The following is a 6,601-nucleotide window of genomic DNA, read 5'->3' as shown; positions in this document are numbered from 1 at the left end:
AGTATTGGAATTAGTTCTTCTTTGAAAGTTTGATAAAACTCTGTACTAAACCCATCTGGTCCTAGGGTTTTTTTGGTTGAGAGACTATTAATGACTGTTTCTATTTTATGAGCAGATATGGGACTGTTTAGATCATTGATCTGATCTTGATTTAACTTTGGTATCTGGTATCTGTCTAGGAAATTGTCCATTTCCTCCAGGTTTTCCAGTTTTGTTGAGTATAGGCTTTTGTAGTAGGATCTCATGATTTTTTGGATTTCCTCACTGTCTGTTGTTATGTCTCCCTTTTCATTTCTGATCTTGTTAATTAGGATACTGTCTCTCTGCCCTCTAGTTAGTCTGGCTAAGAGTTTATCTATTTTGATGATTTTCTCAAAGAATCAGCTCTTGGTTTGGTTGATTCTTTGTATCACACACACATTTCACCATGCATATAAGCGAACATGCACACACACAACACATATACAAATAGTGAAACTGTATTTCATCACCTCTGCCCTGTGTTTGAAAACTGTTTGGATCATTGTCACAACAAATGTGTTTTGTATCAAAAAAATTCATGAGTCATACCCTTTTGTTCTCTTCCTCACACATGCTTATGTAGTGATGAAAAGGTGGTAGTAGGCATTCATGCTGGCTGGTAAGACTTGAAAGATTCGAGAGAGTTAGTATCTGTGTCTCAAAATTCTAATATAGAGTGAGCACTTCTAGGCAATCAAGGGAAGAAAATCTGGGAAAAAGATATAAATCCTTCTTGTTTCCTTTCTTTCCAAAACACGAATGACACTAGAACAATATGGAGGAATATTAAGAATTTAAAACCATGTGTAAGCATGGACTGTTCTGTCATAGATTCTTCTGTTTAAGTGATACCTGTATAGAACCTTCTCAGTCATACAGAAAGTTTACAGTTTTGGTCCTAGACTTAGGAATAGGGATGATGATTAAATTCTACTACCAATATGACTGAGGTACCTAGAAACTTAGAACTGTTTCATGTCTTGAGATATCTGAAAGAATGATTCTGGAATAGATTAGTATCTAAATCAGTGAATTAAATAATAATTAATAATAAATAAATAAATCCATCTATTTCTACCATATGTAGGCAACATGTAGTTGATTCTGGAGCCAGGCAGAACACAGAAGCAGAGGAAAGAAAAATTTGCTTACATTCTCATTCATTTTAGGCTGGGTCAGACTGTTTGTGCTCTTGGTCACCTAAAGTCTAAATTCTTCAAGTTGTTCACTTTTCACAAGAGTACCCCTGTCCATCTACTTCCCTCTATTTATCACAGGCTTGACAGTGAGTGATATTATTGGTTTCTCTGTTTCTTAGACTTTAGATTTAAGCAGAGTAGCTTTTAGCAGTTCTATTTGTTCTGTAATATGCAAAAAGTCTATCATGGTAGTGCTCAGCCCCCATAATCATGTAGCCATATCCCTTAAGAATATCCCTTTGGGGGACTTCCTCATCTAAGGGAAGTGGCATGGGGACTTATTTGAAGGGGCACTTGAGAGTAGAGGAAGGGCTGATATTGGGTTGTATAGTGGATAAATAAATTTATTTGAAAAAATCTTCCTTATTATAAATCTACTTCTGTCTTCTTCACCTATACATCTGTATCTCTATCCATGCATCTAACTACGTATCCACCTTTTATTTGTCATCTGTCTATCTATCTACCTACCTATCTATCTATCTATCTATCTATCTATCTATCTATCTACCTATCTATAATCTATCAGTCCTCTATAATTTATTTATGATCGATTGGTCCAGTATTTTCGGTGAACCCTTATTAACAGAGTATATATTTACTACTCAGAAGTCTGGATACTTAGAAGTATATTGTTGGGTATTGTGGGGTATAGATATACATCAATACCTCTAAGCAATTTTATTTTTAAGAAAAATGGTATTTTGATGTATCATACAATATGTCTGATTCTTGCTCTATTTATGTTTGAATATAAACTTCAAAGTCGAGTTGACTGACAGAGATTGATTACATTTTATCATTCATCCACTCTGACTACTGTCATTGCCAGATTTTTCCCAGAAAATAAATAAATAATAACTAATAATGAATAATATTATATTAATTATTAATAATTAATAATAAATAAATCCATTTCTACCATTTACATTTACCAAATTTCTTGTCTACCTCTCTGTCTCTGTCTCTGTCTATCTCTCTCTGTCTCTCTCTCTCATAGTCAGGGTATATTTTCCTGCACAAAACATCATGAATGATCAAGAAGCAAGTTGGGAAAGAAAGGATTGATTTAGCTTATACTTCTACATTGTTGTTCACCACCAAAGAAAGTGAGGACAGAAACTCACACAAGGCAGGAACTTGGAGTCAGGAGCTGATACAGAGGACCTGGAGGGGTGCTACTTGCTGACTTGCTCAACTTGTTCTCTTAAAGGCTATCAGCCCAGGGATGGGATCACCCACAATGGGCCCTGCCACCTTTGAGCTAATGGCTTACAGCTTGATCTCAAGGAGGCATTTCCTTAAGGGAGGCTCCATTCTTTGTGATAACCCGAACTTCTCTCTCTCTCTCTCTCTCTCTCTCTCTCTCTCTCTCTCTCTCTGTGTGTGTGTGTGTGTGTGTGTGTGCATGTTTGTTCATCTGTGTGTGAACATATGTATAGATGCCAGAAGTAAACTTTGGATGTCTGTCTTAAGGAATGGCATCTACTTTATTTTGAGATATTTTTTTTTCTTATTGGCCTGAAATTTGCTTTACAGTCAGGTTGCTTGCCTAGAGAGTCAGGAATTTGCCTGTTTCCCATGTCAAGAACTAAGATTATATGTGGGCAACACCACACAGCATTTTTATGAAGGTTCTGAAACATGAACTCAGGTTCTCATATTTGTAATGCAGACACTTTACTCAGAGCAACTGTCCAGGACCTTAAGATGGATTTTGACTTGTTTAGTCGTAAAGTATGGGAAGAAATATGATTGGGTCATAGAAGATGCATTTCTAGTCTTGTGAATTTCTGCCATTCACCACGAGCATAGCAGACACATGTTTGCTTCTGGGTCATATTTTCCTTGGAACAAGTTTGATTGTTCTGTAGATAGATGATGCTAGCTGGTTGAGCAAACCCACAAAAAAGAAATCTTGTGTTGTCTTGACTCAATAAGAATATATAATATGCATGCTGTGATTAAACTCTTACTATGAGCCTGGAACTTTACTACCAATGCCAAGGTGTTGCTGGGGAACCAAATATGAACCAACAGGCAAGTATCAGTTACTGTCCTTGCAAAGAAGCAAAGAAGGATGAGAAACAGACCTCTCTCATCTCATCACCAATGGACTCAAAACAACTAGGATAATGTGTTCTTTCCTTGACAGGCTAAAGACTTGTGAACCACCAGGATTAGGTCAGGACTGGGGGAGTAGAGGGACAGGCCGACACAAAGATATGAGCCATGGTGATTTCATCTAAGGATGCTTGGAAAAGAACAAAGGTCCACAATGTGTTCATGTAATGAGTTCACAACCAGCAGGCACAACTCAGATGTTAAATTCAGCGGTAGAAATAAAGAAAATACATTACTTTGTTATGCTTATAGAAAATTAAGATTACTTCTCATGACCATCACCTTCTAGTTGTCATTAGTGGGGTCCTATGGTAAGTATTTGTGTCTGTTTACAAGGCTATCCATTTTTTATACTGCTATATAAATACAGTATAATTCAAAATGAGCATGCACATGCTCACCTTGTTTTGGGGACCTCAGATCTGCCTAAGGGAAGTCCAGGAAAATTATTACTGTTGATCTGCTCAAGGTCTTTATTTAATATAGGTAATGATAGCATGAGGATTAAACTACATTGACAAATTTGTTTATGGTATCTCATGAAAAAAATTTATATCCTATCACTTACTTTTCTCTAAGATATGGAGTCACTTCTATTAATCTTATCTTTGATTTACAACATGTATTTTCCTTCAGCTCTTTCCTTTTATCTTGTGGGGAAAAAAAATTCTTCACCAGATGAATCATGTCAAACTTTCTGAGCTTCCAAGAGCAATATAAATAATAGTCAACTTATCCCGGGAAGCAGAGAAGTTTATTATGAAAATTAAGAACACTCACATCAAACAATTTCAACACCCACCATATGCTATATTGGTATAATTTAACCAACTTATCATTCCATCAGCAATATAATCTAAAATAGTAAACAGTCTTGATTTTCATTTTAAAATTTCACAAGCTAAGTAGAAATCAGAACAGACAGTGCTTGTAAGGACATGACTTTGAAAGTTGTTTCCACACACTTTAAATGCTTCACTGTGAACTAGAATGCTTTGATTATAATATTCATTTACCATATCTCTCTCTTTGGATATGACAATGGCTAATGATATGCTTGATGTAATAGATTCAGGTGGCTCCAGCCACTATTCTTCTTCTTCTTCTTCTTCTTCTTCTTCTTCTTCTTCTTATTATTATTATTATTATTATTATTATTATTATTATTACTATTATTATTATGAAATCTTTTTTAACAGTCTTGTCATCATCTCCCTCCTGGTTCACCCTCTGACTGTTCCTCACTCAATACTTCCTCCTCTGTCTCCAAGATAGTGTCCCTAACCCCGACCCCCACCCCAGTTACCTCCCCATGTCCTGGGTCCTCAAGTCTCTTGAGGGTTAGGTACTTCTTCTTCTATTACTAGGGTCAGACCATCAGTCCTCTGTTCTATATGTGTCTGGGGCCTCATATCGGTTGGTGGCTCAGGGTCTGAGAGATCTTGGGGATCTAGGTTAGTTGAGACTGCTGGTCTTCCTATGGTCTCCTCCTTAGCTTTTTCCAGCTTTGTCCTAATTCAACCCCAGGGGTCTCTAACTTCTGTCCATTGGTTGGGTGTAAGTATCTGTATCTGACTTGTTCAGTAGCTTGTTGGGCCTCTCAGAGGGCAACCATGCTAGGCTCCTGTCTTTAAGCACACCATCACATTTGTAATAGTGTCAGACATTCTTGTGCATAGAATATAGGCAAAGACCCCCAAAATAGAAACCTATGAGCATTAGTCACTAACACTCTAAATATGGTTACCATATACTAAATATTTAAAAGGAATTAAAGATTTGTTCTAGAAAAATATGCTACCATGTTAACTAAGTTGCCTCAAAGTACCTTGCCAAATATGGAGGATCATTTTCCTTTCAACTTTCTGTCAAAAATGTTCAGATGTTTTTAAAATGTAGGTAATATCTATTTTCAGATACATCATATGGCATCTAAAAATAGGACAGCAAATCCAGTAACATAAGATTGGTAACTTGGAGTTGCAGAACCTGAAAGTCAGCAGATAGTAGATCCATACTTTCTGTTTAGTTGCATTGAATTCTTTAACTTTGATGAACCTTTTAAAATATTGCTTTTATTTTTTGATATTGTAATTATGTCATTTCCCTGCCTTTTCCTCCCTCCAAATGCTCCCATATAAGTCTTTTTGCTCTGTTTCATATTTATGGTCTCTTTATTCATTCATTGTTGTTGTATACAAATATGTTCCTAAATAAAACCTGCTCTGTCTATATAACTTTAATTCTGTGTATATTTTTAGTCATGACCATTTGGTATTGGATAAAGAATTGAAAAACACTGCCTTGGAGAATATTCTACCAAGGTATGTTGTCCATGGATCATAACATTGGCATATTTGTCACAATAACCTTATAGGAGCAGTAGTGGTACATTCAACTTGGATGTAACCAACAATTCTCTAATCAGACTTAAGGTCTGCTTAACAATAGTAAAATCTTGCGTAGTACTGGACACTTAACCAACACACATGGAGAATGAAGTCATGGATCTTGAAGGAGAACCTGCAACTATCACTTTACTAAAGCAGCATAGTCTCCCACTACACTCTAAGCATTTGTCCTCATAGCCACAGAGTGGACTGCTTCTCACAATTATAATCATTTTTATGAGGCAATTTACGTATAATCTGAACTCAATCTGAATTTAGAAGACTTGAAATGCACAAATAAGTATAATATTTAAAAATAAAAATAAATTTTATAATATCTGTGGTCTGTTATTTGAATATCTTCCTTACTATTCTCTTTGGGCTTTAATTTCTAAAAGTGTTCTAAAATACTCAGTTAAATTGTCCTTTCACATTATATTAACAACTCTTTAGATTCAGTGCATTATGTTTCTGTGTGATATCTGTCAGAGACTTTTGTAAGGTTTTCTGAGCCACTCCATTACTAAATGACTGCAAGTGGAATTAAACTTGAACTCTTACTCTCTTCCCCGGATACATCAACTACCAAAGAAGATGCCTAGAAACAGCAGTGCTGCATCCATTGATGAGGGATAGGTATTTAAGGGGGGTCTTTGGGAGGAGTTGGGGTACAAAGGGAAACAAGAATGTGATTTAATTCTATCTACTTAAAATAAGTTTTTAAATGTTAACAAATTCAAATAAATTAAAGTCATGTATCTTTTCTCATTATAATACAATAAAACTTAAATCAATAAAACAAAAATACTGCAACATGTAATAAGGACACATGCTCCACCATGTTCATAGCAGCCTTATTTATAATAG

The sequence above is a fragment of the Mastomys coucha genome, unplaced genomic scaffold (genome assembly GCF_008632895.1).
Source record: "Mastomys coucha isolate ucsf_1 unplaced genomic scaffold, UCSF_Mcou_1 pScaffold12, whole genome shotgun sequence".
NCBI lineage: Eukaryota > Metazoa > Chordata > Mammalia > Rodentia > Muridae > Mastomys > Mastomys coucha.
The sequence above is the reverse complement of the archived record's forward strand: the minus strand, read 5'-3'. Positions refer to the sequence as shown.